The following is a 19,817-nucleotide window of genomic DNA, read 5'->3' as shown; positions in this document are numbered from 1 at the left end:
CACCAGATCCCTTCCACGTGCCCGCGCCCACCTCTCCTCCCACCTCGATCTCCTCCTCACGCGAGCGCCGCCGACGCAGTCCGCTGCCCCGCCCTCCTCAGTACCCCCCCGCCGCCGCCGAGCTCCCTCGCTCCTCCTCCCGCCGCGCGCCCTCGCGAGCGCCCGCCGCATCCGGCCCCCTCCTCCCACATCCACCACCAGGAGGCTGCCCCGCGCCATTGCCGCCGCGCGCCCGAGCTCGGAACCTGCTGCTGCTGCTCGCCCCCTCCGCCGCAGCGCCTGTTCGTGCTGCTGCTCGCCCCTCCGCCGCCGCCCGTGCTGCTGCTGCTCTCCCCCTCCGCCCGCCGCCCGTGCTGCTGCTGCTCGCCCGCCGCCGCCCGTGCTGCTGCTCGCCCCCTTCGCCCACCACCAGCCGTGGGAGCTGCGGCCACCACCATCCGCGGAAGCTCCGGCCACCACCCGGTATGTGGCCATTTTCCTTTTTTTTGTAAATTTGCATGTTACTTATAGTATTTAGGGTAGTTATAAAATAATATGCATGGTAATTAGTAGTTAAAATAAACAAGAGAAGGGGCAGCCACGCGCATATGTGGTCGAGTTTGTTGAGGCTCACAAGAGGCGATGACAATGTCGAGAGTATGCATGGGCATATAGAAGGGAAGCGCCGGTTGGCGGGCGGGAAGTGCCGGTAAATTGGATCTAGGGTTTTCACTATGTTGTAAATTATGGGATGACCAAGATCGTTCGGAGAACGAAATTGGACAATCAAAACTCCATAGATAGCACCACTCCACCACTAAACTTCTTAGATGTAACATTGCATTACCTCATTCACAAAGCAGCAAAAGTAACATTGGCTTTCTACTGCTCCATCAAAACACCACGACTGAAAGAAACAACAAACTCTAGCCTCAACACGAAGTATGGTAATAAACACCGATTATTTGTTTTTAGAATTATTAACAGCTTACGAGTTATGATTATACTCTATATACGCGCATACATGGTAATTATTAACAGCCCCTAATTGATTTTTCTCGCTATGCAGGTGATGCTTCGAGGTGGACACGGGGGGCGACGTCGCAGGGGTGTTTGACAGGGGGCGGCGTCCCGGAACTTCTTCGGCGATTCTCACACGCGTCTAGGGTATAAATCTCCCTCCCACCTTTACATGTACCTAGGTTTTTCTTTGTGTCTAGATCACCAAGTCTGTCGCGATACCTAGGCGTCTCTTCCCGACCGTAAGGGTTACGCGGATAAATATGCATTAGTGGTCTCGCATATTATGAACCGTAACTCTTACGGCATTTATCGGGACAGCCGGCGGATGCGTAATTGTGTACGTTCTCCCTGCTCTACCCCGATCCGAGACAGGATTTCGGTAGCGCCTCCCCGTTGTTCTCCGGATGCACACCCCTCTCGGCTTTTTGCCAAGACGTGTATCGGGAGAGCAGCGGGGAGGTTCTGCCGAAATTCTGTCTCGGATCGGGGTAGAGCTGGGAGAACGTACTCAATCTACGGATCCGGCGGCTGCTAGGAGCCCACCTAGTAGAGTTTCAGGTTGATGCACGCGTAAAAAAATAAAGATATGATGCATTTATTTCCTATTTGATATATAAATGCTATGTTTGTCTGTTTTGGTGCTGATTAGAGGATGGATAATCGTGGCTGGATGTACGATGGCAGAATCAGTCAGTGGAACTATACTGATGAATGGGGAGAAAAGACCGAGCAGTTTGTGGATAGGGCGTTTGCCATCCCTAGCAGACCTATAACAATTTGGTGCCCATGTAGTAAGTGCGGTAACCAAAAGGCACAGGACAAGGAAACTATGAGTATGCACCTGATCAAGTTTGGGTTCACACCGTCCTACAAGATTTGGACTTACCATGGAGAAAAGGCAAAGAAACGTGCTAGGAAGGAGGTGCGGCAGATTCAACCTAGGGGGAATATGACACTGGTTTTGATAGGTGCTTAGAAAACTTGGCTAATGCTAATGTGCCTGAAAGCCCTCATGTAGAGGCGGAGACACCTCAGGATGCGGAGACAAGTGAGGACCCGGAGGAAAACACAAAGGAGTATTATGAGGCTTTGTTTGCTTCGCAGAAACCCCTACATGAAAATACAGAGGTTACCCAACTAGATGCCATCGCTTGCCTTATGGCCTTTAAGTGCCATAGGAACTTGTGCAGAGATGGGTTCGATGAACTTCTGGTCATCGTAGGCAGCATTCTGCCGAAAGGGCACCTCTTGCCACAAAACTTCTACTATTCGACCAAATTGCTCAGTGACCTTAAGATGTCATCTAAGCAGATACACGCTTGTCCAAAGGGATGCATGCTATTCAGAGAGGAGCATGCTGACACAAATTATTGCATCAGATGCAATTCCTCTAGGTACTTTGAGGTAGACCGCAATGGTGATGGTCAGAAGAGGCAGACCACGATTGCCAAGAATATCCTCCGCTATCTTCCAGTCCTACCGAGGATCCAGCAGCTCTTCATGACCGAGGATACTGCACAGCAGATGCGGTGGGCCGTGGAAGGAAACAGATACACCGACAAGATGATACATCCGTCGGATGGTAGTGCATGGAAGAACTTTGTCAAGAAATTTCCACTGAAAGCAGGTGACCCGAGGAGCGTAGCAGTTGCGATATCAACCGATGGGTTCAATCCATATGGTATGTCGGCTGCAGTATACAGTTGTTGGCCAGTGTTTGTTATTCCCATGAACCTCCCCCCTGGCGTCTGCATGAGATCGGAGAACATGTTTGTATCGATGATAATCCCGAGGCCCAAATACCCGGGTAAGAACATGAATGTGTACCTGGAACCGCTGGTGGATGACTTGGTTCGTGGCTGGGAAGGTCGCGGGATCCGAACATATGACGCATCAAAGAAGGAGTACTTCGATATGTATGTCTGGTACTACACGTCCCCTGCATGACCTGCCAGCACGTGATTTGTTCTGCGGGTGGTGTACACATGGGAAGTGGCCTTGCCCACAGTGCAGGCAGGTCGTGACTTTCTTCTGGCTAAACAAGGGAGGCAAGTATTCATGCTTTGATGAAGCTTGACAGTTCCTTGAGCGGAGGCATGGATACAGGAGTGATGTAAAGAGTTTCAAGAAAGGCCGTGTTGTCCGTGACCCGAAGCCAATTCTGAAGATCGGAACAGAAATCAAGGCCGAGTTAGATGCTCTTCAGCCTAGCCCTGATGGAAATGGTTTCTTGGGATATGGGGAGACACACCAATGGACTCACAAGCCGTGCTTATGGAAGCTCCCTTACTTTGAGTTTCTCGAGCTCCCGCATAACATTGATGTAATGCACACCGAGAAGAATATCAGTGAAGCCATTTGGAGCACGATTGTGGACACTGAGAAGACGAAGGATAACATAAAGGTTCGAATTGATCAAGAAAGGTGGTGCGATAGGCCGGAGTTGAACATGCAGCCACCTCATGGTGCCAAAAAAACATGGACTAAGCCACACGCCCCGTTCTGCCTCACAAAGGCCCACAAAAGGGAGGTCTTCCAATGGATGAAGGACTCCTTGTTTTTCCCTGATGGGTTCGCAGCCAACTGGATGAGGAGTGTGAACTTGGAAACGTTGCGAGTACAAGGACTCAAAAGTCATGACTACCACATATGGCTTGAGCGGATAATGCCGGTGATGATTCGAGGCTATGTCCCTGAGCAGACTTGGCGAGTGCTGTCGAGGTTGAGCTTTTTCTTCCGCCAGATTTGTGCTAGGGAGTTAGACACTAAAGTGATTGAGAAGCTGGATAAAGAGGCACCCGTGTTGCTTTGCGATCTAGAGAGGATCTTTCCTCCAAGGTTCTTTAATCCGAAGCAACATATGATCTTGCACCTCGCGGATGAATGCTTAAAGGGGGGGCCTGTTGTTGCCTATTCGACGGTACCTCGGAGGAGGGATCCTCACGAGGGGGAGAAGAAGTAGGGGCCATTGGGCGGAGTGTCCTCGGGACGGTGGTACGCGATTTACCCAGCTTCGGAACACCTGCTCGATGACAGGGCCTACTGCTGCTTGTCTGGAATTATCTGGGCGCTTTCGCGTTGTTACAATGAGTTGTGGTTGTCTCGTCTCTAGCTCGAGATCTGCCCTAAGGGCTCCCAGGATCCGGCTTATATAGGCGCCCGGATCCAAGGTTCTATGGAGAGTCCTACCCGGAATACAAGTTGCCTAACTACGGAATATTACATTGCCGTGTACGTCAAGGATCCACCTATGCCTAACTTGTCGTCATGGATCCGGCTTCCTTCATGGGCCTTCACGGATCTGACTCCTAGCATAGACCTCCAAGGATCCGGCTACCTCCATGGGCCTCCAAGGATCTGGCTACCTCAGTAGGTCGGTTTAGATCCGGCTACCTCAGTAGGCCGGCTGGGATCCGGCTTCTTGTTCCTGGGCTGGACATCTTCCATCTTGATCAACAGCAACTGGGCCGCCCGGAGGGCCATATGCCATTACCACCATCCATGGGCCACCCGGGCTTGCTGGAATCGGACCATGTCGATGGTATACCTATGAACTATATCCACAACAGTAGCTCCCGAAGTTCTCCGAGATTCACCGTTCTTCCGTCCAGCTCAGCTTGCGTATGTATCTTCATTCTTTGGTCGGAACGAATAATAGAGAATCTTGAAGGACTCCAAACTTCATATCTCCAACCAAGTATTGGTAGGAAACTTCATGATCCAATGGTCAGATTCTTCGGAGATTCCATCCAACGATCACTTCACGTAATCTTCGGTATGGATCCGACTACCAAAATGTAGGTGTGGATCCGACTACCAAAATATAGGTGCGGATCCGGCTACCAAAAATTGAGGTGCGGATCCGGCTTCCTTCATATAGGTGCGGATCCGGCTACCAAAAATATAGGTGCGGATCCGGCTACCAAAAAATAGGTGCGGATCCGACTACCAAAATTGAGGTGCGGATCCGACTACCAAAAATATAGGTGCCGATCCGGCTACCAAAAATTGAGGTGCGGATCCGGCTTCCTTCATATAGGTGCGGATCCGGCTACCAAAAATATAGACGCGGATCCGGCTACCAAAAATAGGTGTGGATCTGGCTACCAAAAATTGAGGTGCGGATCCGACTACCAAAATTGAGGTGCGAATCCGACTACCAAAAATATAGGTGCGGATCCGGCTAACAAAAATTGAGGTGCGGATCCAGCTTCCTTCATATAGGTGCGGATCCGGCTACCAAAAATATAGGTGCGGATCCGACTAGTTAGCCAGATTTTCGCCATCTTTGAAAATTTTCTTGACATAACCATATGTAGCCCCGAGCGTTGAGTCGGCTTGCTCCAAGGAGACTCGATGTATCCCCCGAGCTCAAGGTGGAAATTTTTCGGTTTGTTGCTCCAAAGAGAACTTCATCGATGTAGCCCCCGAGCGCCAAGGTGAATTTACTTCAAAATCCGGCTTGGTGCTCTTAGAGTAGCTTTATCTTTATATGTGACTTAGGAATAGCGTAAATCCTAAGCATCTAGGCGGAAATTTCCAGCACTGATACTCGAAAGGAAAATACACTTTTCACCTAAGATCAAATCGCAGCACCCGAGGGTTGGTTCCGGCTAAGCATAGCGGAATCAAGACTCAAGTTGCTATTCCAGCTGTGCACGCTACGGATCCGCCTAACCTTCTCTCATATGGATCCGGCTAGCTTCCCCTAGGCTTCGCGCGAGTGCTAGGCCAGCTTGAAAACACCTTAGTTCGAGGACTGTTGAAGGTCCAAGCGTCATGTACCTGATACATAAACATAAACATGAAAACAAATTTGTATTAAATTGTTTCTTTGATCATGTTCAACAAACAAATGTAAGGCGGAACAAAAACGGCCTTTGAACAAATGTTTTAAAGCTGAAACTATGCAGCAGTTGAACAACATAAAACTGTCAAGGCGGAAACAACTCGACTATCTTGAACAGTTAATGTAATTTATATGTTTTAAGCAAGTGCTGATTTATCCGTTCTTCTGGTTTATATGCTTGACTTTTCGCGAGACGGCGAACTTTAAACACAGAACATCTGCTGAGGCGATAGCGCTTAATAGCGAAACAATCAAGAACCTCAGAAACAGAGGCCGGCTTTAAGTACCGAGATGTCACTACTAAGGAATCCACACATAAAACAACATCAAACGTGTAGGCCAGAAAACTTAAGCTAACGCCTGAGGGCAGAATTTTTGCAGCGTACTGGAGCCTTAAGCGGCAAAAACAGTACAAAAAAAATTTCACGAGCGCGAGGCAAATCGTGGAAAAGATATGACCAACAGTGAAAGCGGTAAAAGACTTAGGATATGAGTGAACCAGTCTTAATCTCATGATCATAAAATTATAAAATATTAAATATAAATAGGGACTTAGCTGTTTGGAGCGGAGTCAACGTCGGTCGTGGCGGTTTTTCTTCGGTGTTCCGTCGAGCCGGTGTGAGATTGATTATCGCGGTGGTCCGGTAGGTGCGGATCCGATCACCAAAATATAGGTGCGGATCCGGCTAACAACAATTAGGTGCGGATCCACCTACCAAAATTTAGGTGTGGATCCGACTTCCAAAAATTTAGGTGCGGATCCACCTACCAAAATTTTGGTATGGATCCGGCTACAAAAATATAGGTGCGGATCCGACTACCAAAAATAGGTATGGATCCGGCTACCAAAATATAGGTGCGCATCCGACTACCAAAAACGTAGACGCGGATCCGGCAACCAAAAATATAGGTGTGGATCCGACTACCAAAAACGTAGGCGCGAATCCGGCAACCAAAAATATAGGTGCGGATCCGACTACCAAAAACGTAGGCGCGGATCCGGCAACCAAAAATAGGTATGGATCCGGCTACCAAAATATAGGTGCGGATCCGACTACCAAAACCAGGATTTGAAATTTTCAGATCTAAGGCGGAGTCTTCCTTAGGAAGGTCCAGCAACTCAGATCGAATCTTTTCAGCTACGTCCAGCTCAGCGGCGGTCGTAGCTGCAGTACTTACCAGTGCGTTTCCGTCGGAATCGACGGTTTCGCTGATGAAGATGTGTATCCCGCCGATTGGGATGATGAAGAACTTGACGGGGTTTGTCCTAGCCGGAATCCAGAACTCGTCCGGAGGGACGATCGGAAAGTTGCCGGCATACAAGACACGCCCCACAGCGATGGAGCCGTTGAAGCTTCCCATGGCGGAACCTTCCCGGTTCCGGCCTCCAGACGCCGCTGGCCCCACGGTGGGCGCCAAATGTCATTGCCTATTCGACGGTACCTCGGAGGAGGGATCCTCACGAGAGGGAGAAGAAGTAGGGGCCATTGGGCGGAGAGTCCTCGGGATGGTGGTACGCGATTTACCCAGCTTCGGAACACCTGCTCGATGACAGGGCCTACTGCTGCTTGTCTGGAATTATCTGGGCGCTTTCGCGTTGTTACAATGAGTTGTGGTTGTCTCGTCTCTAGCTCGAGATCTGCCCTAAGGGCTCCCAGGATCCGGCTTATATAGGCGCCCGGATCCAGGGTTCTATGGAGAGTCCTACCCGGAATACAAGTTGCCTAACTACGGAATATTACATTGCCGTGTACGTCAAGGATCCACCTATGCCTAACTTGTCGTCATGGATCCGGCTTCCTTCATGGGCCTTCACGGATCTGACTCCTGACATAGACCTCCAAGGATCTGGCTACCTCCATGGGCCTCCAAGGATCTGGCTACCTCAGTAGGTCGGTTCGGATCCGGCTACCTCAGTAGGCCGGTTGGGATCCGGCTTCTTGTTCCTGGGCTAGACATCTTCCATCTTGATCAACAGCAACTGGGCCGCCCGATGGGCCATATGCCATCACCACCATCTGTGGGCCACCCGGGCTTGCCGGAATCGGACCATGTCGATGGTATACCTATGAAGTATATCCACAACAGGGCCGAATTGGGGCCGTTGGCAGTTTCCGCCCGAGAGAGAAACACAGAAGCTTCGTCAAATGACAGGCAATAAATGCAAGATCGAAGCATCCATAGCCGAGGTAGTCCTTAACCTGGAGGTGGCAAACTTCACCACGAAGCACTATGATCCCAACATTCCCACAAAGCACAACCCGGTCCTCCGTTACAATGCCGCCAACAATGAAGAAGTACCCAAGCTTAGCATCTTCGTGGGGCTTGGTGGCAAGTCAAGTGGCTCGAAGCCGCACAGAACGAACCTACATGAGCGGACCTTGATCCACTCGTATGTCTTGAACACCATGGTGGAAGTGAAGCCGTACATCAAGTAAGTGCGAACCATTTAGTTATTCGCAAACATTCATGGCCTTGATCCACTCGTATGTTCACGGCTAACTCTTCCTCTTTTCATCGGTATAGGCAATTCACGGCTATACATTGGAAGAATACCCACAGGGAGCCTACCCCGGAAGAATCCAAGCAAATTTTCGATAAGGGCGGCGGTTTCGGTTTCAGTAGCTGGTTCTGTGGTTTGGTACTATTCTATCCAAATTAGCTAGCACTTCCGACATTTATCGGTCATTTCTCGTTCTAAACTTCTCGTGCTAAACTTGTAGGCAAGAACTGACAAAGAGATGAAGTCAGAGCTAAGAAAAATTGCTAGGGGCTTTGACCATTCCGTCGAAGCGTTCAACTCCTATGACGTGAACGGGTATCGCTTCCAGACCCATACATACACAACAAGCCGGCCCAACGCGAAGACAATAAATAGCGGGGTGGTATGTCAAGGTGATGATGGGCTCCATTACTATGGAAGAGTCGAGGGTATATACGAGCTGAATTACGGGTTTCACAAAGGGCTAAATCCCGTCGTCTTCAAATGTCATTGGTTTGACCCACGTCGGGTGAGACGGGATCCTGAAATTGGGTTGGTCGAAGTTGAAAGGAACTCTGTTTATAAGGGAGAGGATGTGTACATCTTGGCTACCCAGGCCTTTCAAGTATTCTATCTCCCGTACGCGTGCAAAAACCCGACAAAACGTCTACATGGATGGGATGTTGTGATGACGGTACCTTCACGCAATAGGCCGCCCCCGCCAAACAAGGACGATTACCGCCGCGTAGACCCCTCAGCAAAGAATGTCGAGTTTTATCAGGAAGAAGGGCTCCCCGACCATTTCACAATTGGCTTGCCGGTTGTCGATGATATGGTCGTAGACGATGAACAAGAAGATGCGGGCATGGATGGAGACAATGCAGAAGATGAAGCTGAGGATGTTTGTGCCCCGGAATACCTGAGTTTGCTCGAGGCGTTCAGAGCAGGGATTGACCTCGATGCTGATGGACCACCTCTAGGTTTCATTGATGATTATTGGTTCGCCGAGCCTGATGACGATGACGAGACACGCGGTCCAATCACGGATGGCGACACAGGCTACTGATCTATGTAGTAGTAATTGTGAGGCTAGCCTATTCGTAATAACTCTGTGTAATAGTGATTGTCCAGCTAGGTTATTTGTAAGAACTCCATGCTATGTTTGAGAGAACTCTATGCTAGCTATTTGTTGCTTCCACTAATTAATGTTCATCTATTTGCATTATTGTTGCTTTCAGTAATGTTCATCTACTTATATCTTTGTTGCTTTCACTAATATTCATCTCTTTACAATATTGCGTACTAATAAACCACTCTCTTCATTTGTGTTTGCAGGTGATTGAAACATGCCACCAAAAAAAAGGGGTGGCGGTCTTAAAAAGAAGCTCAAGGACTTGGTAGGTGTGGGGACTTCGAGGCGGGGAGACCGAGCTGCTACCCCCCCCCCCTCCTAGCCCCCTCCTGTCGCTCCCCCTGTGCGGCCGCGTAGGAAGAATGCGACGCGGGTACTCACTCCTAGTCCTAGCCCCCCTCCCGCAGCCGATGATGATGATGAGGTGGAGGATGGGAGTGAGGAGGACCAGGAGCAGCACGGGGGTGGGGAGGACCAGGAACAGTACGGGGGTGGGGAGGACCAGGAGCAGTACGGGGGTGGGGAGGACGAGGAGGAGGAGGGGGACGAGGAGGACCTCTCGGAGGATGAGGGGTTGGGGAACTTACCGTTCGAGCCTGATCCAAACCTAGTTTGGGAAGCGCCGGCGGAGCACCAGTACGTTGCAGCTGTGGAGAGGCTGAGGCCACGTGATAAGAGGCCATATCAGCGTGGGAAAACACAGCTCCCCTCGCTGAAGGAGTGGCCCTACAGCCATGTTGTTCTAGAGCCCGCTGGGAGGAGGTACATGTTAATTTTGGCATTTCGTTATCGCAATTTTGTCATTATCAAAATTATTATCACATACATATTGATGTTGTCGTTTCATGGTGCAGTTCGTTCAAGTTTGAAGACCCGTCGCAGAGGCCGCCACGTGGGTACGCGAACATCCTTGGGGGCCTACTTAGAAGGTATTTCCCTGGGCTAGTCGATCTCCCTACCGGTGGCCGCGACGTAGCTTGGAGGTGGGCGCACTACAGGCTCGCGCCAGATCCTCTTGGCCGCGGCAGCATGGCGGACGTGGTTGTTGGCAAATTCTGGGTACGTGACTTTTAACTTCTTACCATTCATATAGTCTCCTTGGTTGACAGTACGTGCACTAATGCCCCTTGTTTTACCTATGTGCATGGTTGCAGAGATACTTCCGGAAGGCCAAGGGTAAGGAAAATGCGTGCGATGATGTCCTACACCAGATTGCAAGGACGAGGGTGACTGGCATGCACTACGAGGCACGTGTTCAGTGCGTCCGCAACTGGCACGCCGACCGCTTCGTCCATATGACTAAGGAGGACGCTCGCGACACGCTCATGCAGCCGTGGCAGTACCTGCAGGTATTTGCATTTATGTGTTATTGATTTCTTTATCGCCATGTAGTTTCTTTTACCATAATGAGTTTATCTTGTGTATGTAGAACCCTCCTCAGTACGTCGGCAACGACGAGAAGTGCTTTCTGGTGATGGTCATGTGGTGGACATGCCCCCAGTACCTCAAGAAGCACGAGGACGGCAAGAAGAAGCGGGCAGAGATGCGAGGTGGATCGCATATCCAAGGCAGCATCCCCATCTCTCTTCACCTGCAGAACGAGGTGAGCAAATTAATGGTTCCTTCATTCTTTGAATTCACGTTATATATTGTTAACTCCGCAAGGGTGTGCCACTTCACTTAATTACATCTTCTCTTTTGCAGGAAGTCAGGATAGGAGTGAAGCCTAACGTCTTTGCCGTGCTAAAGAAGATGAAGCAAAGGAAGACGCCGCATCCTGAGACGGGGTCCTTGTGGGTTAACCCGCAATCCGAGACCCGGTGTACGTCCTATGTCTCCAAGTTCAAGCAGAAGCACGGCGAGAGCTCCAACCCAGAGGCCGAGGACTTTGATGCTGAGGTTGCGGTGCTTGCGGGAGAAGGCATGAAGCATGGCCGCCTATGGCTTGGTGACGGGTACGTCGACCCAGCGACTATTCCATCTCTCCGCCAGATCCGTCGTGGTCGTAAGAGCGGCCAGCCTCAGGTAGAGACCCGGCCACGGGCTTCAGATTTAGCCGTCGAGCAGTTACGGGTATGTTCTTCCTCGGGCCTCTACATTTCCTTTACATGCTTTCCATTGAAATGTTAATGACATCGCGGCAACACAATGTAGGCGGAGATGGCAGCGAAGGAGCAGGAGGCCCAGGAGCAAAGGGCGCAGATGGAGCAGCAGATTCTGGACTACCAGCAGCACCAGGCACATCTGATGCAGCAGATGCAACAGCAGCAGCAGATGATCCAGCAGCACCAGGCACAGATGAACTGGCTGATGAGCCAGACCAGTCTGTCTTCTCCACCGGGGAGTCTTCCTCTTCCTCCTTTCTCCTTGCCGTGGATGCCGCCACCGTCCACTCAGAGCCCGGTGACACCTTTCACCGTGAACAACACGAACATCATCCGGAGCCTAAACCCCGGTGAGTCCTCCTACACTTGTGTCCAACCCGCTACTTGTACTTGTTCAAGTGTTCAATATGCAAATGCAAATGCTAATTCCATCAACCATGTAGGTTATCTGTCGCAAGGAAACGACGATGATGCCGGCGGAAGCAATGGAGGAGGACAAGATTGATTCCATGGTCGTCGTGCACTTGTCGGATTGTATGCACTTGTAATGGATTGTAATAATGGACATTATTGCTATTTAACTTGTGTGGATGGACTATGGACTCTATGTAATGCATTGTATGCATGAATATGTGTGTTTGATGTATTTGTGGTGTTCCCGTAGTGTTTGATGATGATATGTTGAAGATTATATGTTGTATATGCTCTATTGTCAATTGCTATTTTTGAAATGCAGGGAATATGCAAAAAACAGCTAAAAATGAAAAGAAATAGGGCCCTTTGCCGTGTGTATGCACACGGCAAAGGACTTTTGGTCACTTTGCTGTGTGCACACGCACGGCAAAGGGGCCACATGGCGGCAGGCTGTAGACCTGTCATGTTGCTGGGAGTGCCTGGAGGGGCCTTTGCCGTGCGGGCTGGGGCGTGGCCGCACGGCAAAGGGCTGTCCCACGGCACAGTGGGGCGCACGGCAATGATCTGCCGCACGGCAAAGTATGCACGCACGACAACCTCCCTGCCGCACGGCAAAGACATGTCGCACGGCAACGAGCTGCACGCATGGCAACGAACAGCACGCATGGCAAACACCTTTGCCGTGCAAATTGGCCATGCGCACGGGAACGTTCGCGTTGCCGTCGGACGCTTTGCCGGGCAGACGTTGTCGTGTGTGCACGCACGGCAAAGCCTTTGCCGTGCATATGGGCGTCTTTGCTGTGCGAAGTGCCGCACGGCAAAGAAGAGTTTTCCCGTAGTGCCTCCTACTTGTGATGTGCTAATGTTGTGTTGTTTAGTGTGTGTGCTTGCTGATTTTCTTGGTTGATGTTGTACAATTAGTAGCAGTAGTGCTACTGGTAAGTAAGCCTCACTACAGGAAGGTGCCGACGGTTTTTTATCGGGTCCGTCAGCATAGGAGCCGGTCCTAGCAGGCCATAGAACTGGCCGTCGGCACAGGTTAGCCGTCGGCACAGTACTTAATGTGCCCAAGGCCACCGTCGGCACAAAAAGGCCCATTGGCACAGTGTATCATGTGCCGACGGCCACCGTCTGCACCATCTAGACCGTTGGCACACCATCTGTAAAGTTTACAGAAAAGATGGGAAAGGCGAGATGGCCTCCTGGCTAATCATCGATCTCATTATATAGGCTAGTAGCCTTGCGGTACAAGTTCAGATACGTACAACCGGAGGTACAGATAAGTACAGATGGAAGTACAGATAGATGCGTTTAGTTAGGATCTAATCTAGCCTAACAACTATATCTGAACTAATTCAGTTAACAGAGAAGTCTCTCGTTTAACACCCTCCCTCAATCTGGACGTGGTAAGACCATGTTGAGATTGTCTCTGAACTGCACAAACAATGGTGAGCTGAGTGGCTTGGTTAGCACATCTGCCAACTGATCATGTGTAGAGATGAACTTGATGTCAAGAGCTTTGCGCGCCACTCTTTCACGAACAAAGTGGTAATCAACCTCGATATGTTTAGTACGGGCATGAAAAACTGGATTAACTGCTAGATATGTCGCACCGAGGTTATCACACCAAAGTGTCGGTGCTCGACAGAGGTAAACTCCCAGTTCCTTCAACAGCCCCTGTACCCACATGATCTCAGCAGTTGCATTTGCAACTGACTTGTACTCAGCCTCGGTGCTCGACCGAGAGACCGTAGGTTGTTTTCTGGAGCTCCATGCAATAAGGTTTCCTCCAAGGAAAACTGCATGACCACCTGTAGATCGGCGATCATCTGGGCATCCTGCCCAGTCCGCATCAGCAAAACCACTCAGCAAAAGAGATGATGATCTCTGAAGAAGAAGCCCAATGGAAACTGTATGCTTGAGATATCGAAGCACACGTTTAACAGCTGACCAGTGCATGTCTGTTGGGGCTTGCAAGAACTGGCAGACCTTGTTTACACTGAAAGAAATATCTGGTCTGGTTAACGTCAAGTACTAAAGACCACCGACAACACTTCGATAGCGTGTGCTGTCTTCTGCTGAAAGTGGTGTGCCAATATGTCGAGACAGTTTGTCACTAGTAGCCATAGGCGTGCTTACTGTCTTGGCATCGGTCATGTTTGTTCTTGCTAGTAGATCAGAGATGTACTTCTGCTGAGATAGATGCAGTCCATCCTTTTGATGCTTCACCTCTATTCCCAGAAAATATCCAAGTCTGCCAAGATCTTTGACAGGGAATGACTGACGGAGCTGTCCAAGCAACCAATCTGAAGCTGAAGCAGTTGAACTGACAACAATTATGTCATCGACATAGACAAGCATATATATGGTAACCTTGTCCCGTTTGTAGATGAACAGAGACACGTCTGCTTTAGATGGCAGGAAGCCAAGCTCCTGCAGCTTGCCACTTAGGCGAGCGAACCATGCCCGCGGCGCCTGTTTCAGGCCATGCAATGATTTCTCCAATTTGCATAGATAGCCAGGTCGCTGGGGATCAGCATACCCTGGTGGTTGAACCATATAGACCTCCTCCTCAAAATGTCCATGCAAAAACGCATTGTCAACGTCGAGTTGCCTCATGTTCCACCCCTGCATCACGGCAAGGGACAAGATGACCCGGATGGTGGTCGGCTTGACCACAGGGTTGTAGGTGTCTGCGTAGTCGATGCCGTGACGCTGCTTGAAGCCCTTGGCAACGAGTCGCGCCTTGAAACGATCAACAGATCCATCGGGCATGCGTTTGATCTTGTAGACCCATCGACTATCAATGATGTTGAGGCCGCATCGTGGAGGAACAAGCCTCCAAGTTTGGTTGTGCTGAAGCGCTGAAAATTCAGCATCCATGGCTGCTTTCCACTTGGGGTGCTGAAGAGCAGCGGCGAGAGATGCTGGTTCACTGTCATCGGTGCGCACGACGGTGTATGTCACCGTGCCATCCGTGCGCAGCTTGGGAACAGCCTTGCCATCACGCAGCCGGGTGCGCATAGTATGCGGCCGATCCGGTGCAGGAGGGACCCGCACGACCTGAGGAGGCGTGGGAGCAGGTGGCGAGGGCGGCGCGCCGTCGCTGGAGGTTGCTGACGAGGAAGGCGGCGTCGTAGGCGTCGATCCAGACGAGTGGGATGTCGAGGGCGTCCCCGGTGACCCGTGGTGGGCTGTGGGAGATGGAGGCGGCCCAGTATGCGACCCATCATGAGGCCCAGCATGGGAGGCCGCTTGATCGACGTCAGTATGTCGATCGGGATGATCCTGTGTACCTGCACGAGCAAAAAACAGGAGGCTGGATCTCTCCTTGATCGTTAGTGCAAAGACCATTACTGCCAAGATCTAGGAGAGTTTCATATGTGTATGATGGGATGTTTTGAGGTGTGACCGACCGAGAGAAGGGAAAAGTTTGTTCATCGAAGATAATGTCGCGTGAAATATAAACACGACCACTAGCCACATCTAAACATTTATAGCTTTTATGATGCTCGCTGTAGCCTATAAAAACACACTCTTTGGATCGAAACGACAATTTTCGTGTGTTGTAAGGACGAAGTAAGGGCCAGCAAGCACAACCAAAGGATTTTAGCATGGAGTAATTGGGCTTTGCTTTTGGACCAAGAAGGCGTTCAAGGGGAGTGGAATTGTCGATGACACGAGTAGGGAGGCGGTTTATAAGATAGGTGGCAGTAGAGAACGCATCATCCCAAAATTTAAGAGGCATGGAGGCTTGCGCTAAAAGGGCAAGGCCAGTTTCGACTATGTGCCTGTGTTTTCTCTCGGCGGATCCATTCTGTTGGTGTGTATGTGGACAGGAGATAGTGTGGGTAATTCCAGTGGAATCAAAGTACTTGTGAAGACGACGATATTCTCCTCCCCAATCAGATTGAACACCCTTGATTTTTCGGTCAAGCAAAAGCTCAACGTGTTTTTGGAGCTTGAGGAAAGTATCCTCAACTTCAGATTTGGCATGAAGGAGAAAAACCCAAGAGAATTTACTGAAATCGTCAACAAAACTCACATAGTACTTAAAACCACCAACAGAAGTTATAGCCGGGCCCGAAACATCAGTATAAATGAGCTCAAGAGGGGCAGTAGAGGTATGAATAGAAATTGAATAGGGCAATTGGTGACTTTTGCCAAGTTGACACGCATTGCAAACAGTTGCATGCTCAGAATTATTACAAAACGGGAGTTTATGAAGTCTTAAGATAGATTGAACTACTTGTTTGGAAGGATGGCCTAGGCGCCGATGCCATTGCTCTTTGCTAATCCGCGAAGAAACTGCCGCGAAGCAGCGTTTTCTTCGACACCAGATCCTTAATAAGAAAAAAATAAGGATGAAATTCAATGAAGACTCCATTATCTAGAGCAAGTTTGTGAATGGAGAGTAAATCTTTGGAGATATGTGGGACGTAGAGAACATTTTTAAGAACAAGATCTTTGGCAGTAGTGGAAATTGAACTATGACCAAGATGAGAGATAGCCATACCTGCGCCATTGCCGACGTGCACACGATCATTGCCGTGATAGGCATCACGGACGTGGAGGCGCTCTAGGTCGCCAGTGATGTGGTCGGTGGCACCGGAGTCCATGTACCAGGAGGGATCGGCGTGGTAGGAGGAGGTGACGTGGTTGGCGGTGTGGTTCTCCTCCTTCCCACCGTAAGCGTGGTCGAAGCGGTTGTAGCAACGTAGGGCAACATGCCCTACCTTGTTGCAGATCTGGCACACCAGGCGTGGTGTGCCGCCATTGTTGCCTCCGCGGCCGCGTCCCTGGCCGCCGTTGCCACGACCGCCATTGCCGCCTCCACGCCCTCCAGAGTTCTGGCCTTGTTGGCCTTGTCCACGGCCACGGCCACCATTACCGCCGCCGCGTCCTCCAGAGTTGCCGCCATGTCCCCCTTGGCCGCCACCGCGACCCTGGTTGCGGTTGACATAGTTTGCCGAAGAGCCACCGATGCTGTAGTCGGCGTCCTGAACCTCGTGGCGATGCTCGTACGCCAGCAGATGCGAGTAGACCTCATCCAAGGTGAGATCGTCCTTCACGCTGAGTGAGGTGACCAGCGAGTCGTAGTTGGGCCCGAGCCCAGCGAGAACGTACGAGATGATCTCGTCCTCGCTCAGGGGCTGGCCGATGGCGGCGAGGGTGTCGGCGAGCGTCTTCATGCTGCGGAAGTAGTCAGCCGCCGGGACACCTTTCTTCTTCGCCGAGGTCAGCTGCGATCGGATCTGGATGACCCGTGCGCGTGACCTGGAGGCAAACATGCGCTCCAAGATCAGCCAAGCTGCGCGCGCTGTGGGCGCGTTCATGATGTGCGCGAGCACCTCCTCCGTCACTGTGGAGAAGAAGCCGATGAGCACGGTCTGGTCACGGACGTACCAGGTGGCATACTCCGGGTTCACGACCTCGGAGCGGCCAGCGTCGTTGTTGACGAAGATTGTCTCCGCCGGCGCCTGGATGGAGCCGTCGATGTAGCCGAGCAGCGAATGGCCGCGTAGGTGGGTGAGCATCTGCGCTTGCCAGAGCATGAAGTTGGCGCTGCTCAGGCGGACGGTCACGGCGGACAGCACGGAGGGCGCCATGGCGTGAGATGAGGAAGACATTTGCCGTAATGGCTCTGATACCATGTAAAGTTTACAGAAAAGATGGGAAAGGCGAGATGGCCTCCTGGCTCATCATCGATCTCATTATATAGGCTAGTAGCCTTGCGGTACAAGTTCAGATACGTACAACCGGAGGTACAGATAAGTACAGATGGAAGTACAGATAGATGCGTTTAGTTAGGATCTAATCTAGCCTAACAACTATATCTGAACTAATTCAGTTAACAGAGAAGTCTCTCGTTTAACACCATCTGGCGCATGGACCCGAGGTGGTGCACCGTGACGGTGGTGCGATGGTAGATTTCATCAACATTAGTTTCCAATGTCTACATGTAGATTTCTTTGCAGTGTGATTGGGGCTTCAGTGGCTTGCAACCGCGCGTCTTACGCGACCATCAACACAAATATTGTACTTTAAACATGAAAGTAGTAAACCATCTGGTTAATGATAAAGCGCAACTACAAGCAGGAGTACATGAAAAAATTAATTTAGAAACTCGTCTAAAAAAACTAATGTGAAACTTATGCTGAAACCAAACAATGAAAATATAAGGAGCATCGCAATCATGTTGAGCATCATCATGATACCTAGGGAGTCGTCTCTTTTGGAGTTGGATCACAAGGAATCTACACATATATGCTAAAACATTCCCCTTCCTTTAGCAAATCCATGGAAATTAATTAGGAGGAATATCAATACCCAGGGAGGCGGAGAGTGTTGAAGAATATCCTGCTATTATCTCAATACCCAGCAGGTGCAGCTTAGTCTCTAGAGCAATAACAATATGGGATATCAAAATAAGATGTTGTAGGAAATACCACACTATAGCTTCAGAGCAAAAATATGTTCAGTACTTAACACTCCAACGTAATCTCAATGTTTCCTAGTATAAACATTTTGAAAAGTTAAATTAGCTCGGGAAAACATTACATACTTAAGAAGAGAAATTACAAAAAATAGAGCTTCTTAATCAGCTAAATCAAATATTGTTGTTCCATGCGGAATAGAATGTAGAAACGTGTCGAGGACAAATACTCGCCCAACTAACAACACCGGTCGTGTCAAATCAAATGGGCTAAATAGGCTTCAATCATCATGTGTCAAGCCAGAGCAAACCAGGTTTACTTAGCAAGAGTCTCGAAAGCAATTTAGAATTATTGTAATGATGTTGTCTTTAATAAGATAGATGTTCCAAACTTTTGCATGTTATTCAGCGAGCTTCGTATTGAATACACATGTGGCCGTGCCTCCTACCTGTGGATCAACACAGGATCAATTGGATACTAGATGCACTCGGTTGATGGCGATCTTAGTTGCTAACTTCAACCAGGCTTGCTAACGGCAACCTCTTAGATTACAAAGATTTTTTTGTTTGCTTTATTTTGCTGGTTGATTCAGTCGCGACATGCTAACGCTGAACGATAAAACTATGCAATAAATAACGTTGTGTGCATCAATTTGCTGAAGAGACCGCTCGCTATTTCGAAAAATCAAGAGTCATCGAGAGATTTCTCATTTCTTCCATAGATCCGCATCGCCCCTCCTATCACTTCTGTGACTGAAGTCTACCGTAACAAGGACCAAGCGGGGACTCCATAGTTCTGCGCATATGCTCTTGTAGCTCCTTATTGACTATATGGCACATTTGGAACGCGGCCGTCCTGTTGTTGATGTCCTTATGACAATTCCGTTACATCTCTCTATCAGAGTTAAGGTCTTCCCGTCTACATGGATATAGTAGAAATGGTAGCATAGTGCGATACTATGTTTCATCTACGGTCGCATGAGTGCTACATGAATACCATGTCGCATCCATTTGGATGAATGTTGGCGTAACATTCCCAAAGCCTTCCATGCCAACCATGTAAGTGAACCAAGACGAATCAAACTGATGAGACACATATCTTTCGTGTGGAGGGAACAACTTTGTGTATTATAATGGCAAATGGTTCCGATCCTTATGAGTGCATCAAGTATGGTAGATGGCAAAAGGTCAGACGGAATATGCTGGTGGGTACATTGGATGGGGTACTATCAAGTTGATGCATTGAATTTTCACATTCCAGTAATATACATTCTACGCAGACATAGTGTTGATCAATTCGGAATAGCATTGAGAAACGTTTGAACGATCAACACTCCCTAGTTGACAGGGAGTTGTGCTTTCGACCATGGAAGCATATGCTCCCTCTATTTTGAAAT

The sequence above is a fragment of the Lolium rigidum genome, chromosome 5, assembly GCF_022539505.1.
Source record: "Lolium rigidum isolate FL_2022 chromosome 5, APGP_CSIRO_Lrig_0.1, whole genome shotgun sequence".
Taxonomy (NCBI): Eukaryota; Viridiplantae; Streptophyta; class Magnoliopsida; order Poales; family Poaceae; genus Lolium; species Lolium rigidum.
This window is presented reverse-complemented; position numbering follows the sequence as displayed.